This window comes from Tupaia chinensis, unplaced genomic scaffold (genome assembly GCF_000334495.1).
Source record: "Tupaia chinensis unplaced genomic scaffold, TupChi_1.0 Scaffold000132_1, whole genome shotgun sequence".
NCBI classification, from domain to species: Eukaryota; Metazoa; Chordata; class Mammalia; order Scandentia; family Tupaiidae; genus Tupaia; species Tupaia belangeri.
Window position 1 is genome coordinate 1,346,281 of NW_006159601.1, and position 562 is coordinate 1,346,842.

The following is a 562-nucleotide window of genomic DNA, read 5'->3' on the forward strand; positions in this document are numbered from 1 at the left end:
CTACACATTTAAAAGACCCAGAAACAGGATTTGGAAAGAGGGTAAGAGGAACAATGATGTGTCTTCCTAGAGTTGGGCGAGTCTCAGGTTCAGTGCTTTCTGAGCATAACCAGGAACACAAATGCTAACTTATCCTTTAAGGGTCAAGAATTTGGCAGGAGCGAGACCTGGAACAGAAATAAAACTGACTTTCACTTTTATGGAAATAAAAAATGTTTCAATTGGCCTGCAAACCTAAATCCATTTCGGTTTCTCACCAACTGAGCATACACAGCCTTCTGCTCTCAGTACAAGAAGTTGCATCGCTGAAACGGAGCGAACCACTCCGCACGCTGGGGTGCCATTCCACTTGGAGAGCATTCTCGGGACTGACCTAAGGGGCACCTTGAGGTCCTCAGGCAGCGTAAGGGGGAACCGTGAGGGCGACAACCGGGCTACCAACACTAAGGGGCCATTTTCCTCCCGCCCCCGGGGACCTCGGCCCCCTCCCGGGCACACAGGCCGCAGAGCAGCCCCATTCCCAGATGAGGAAACTGACTCGTCCGCCCCGGAAGGCGGCTCC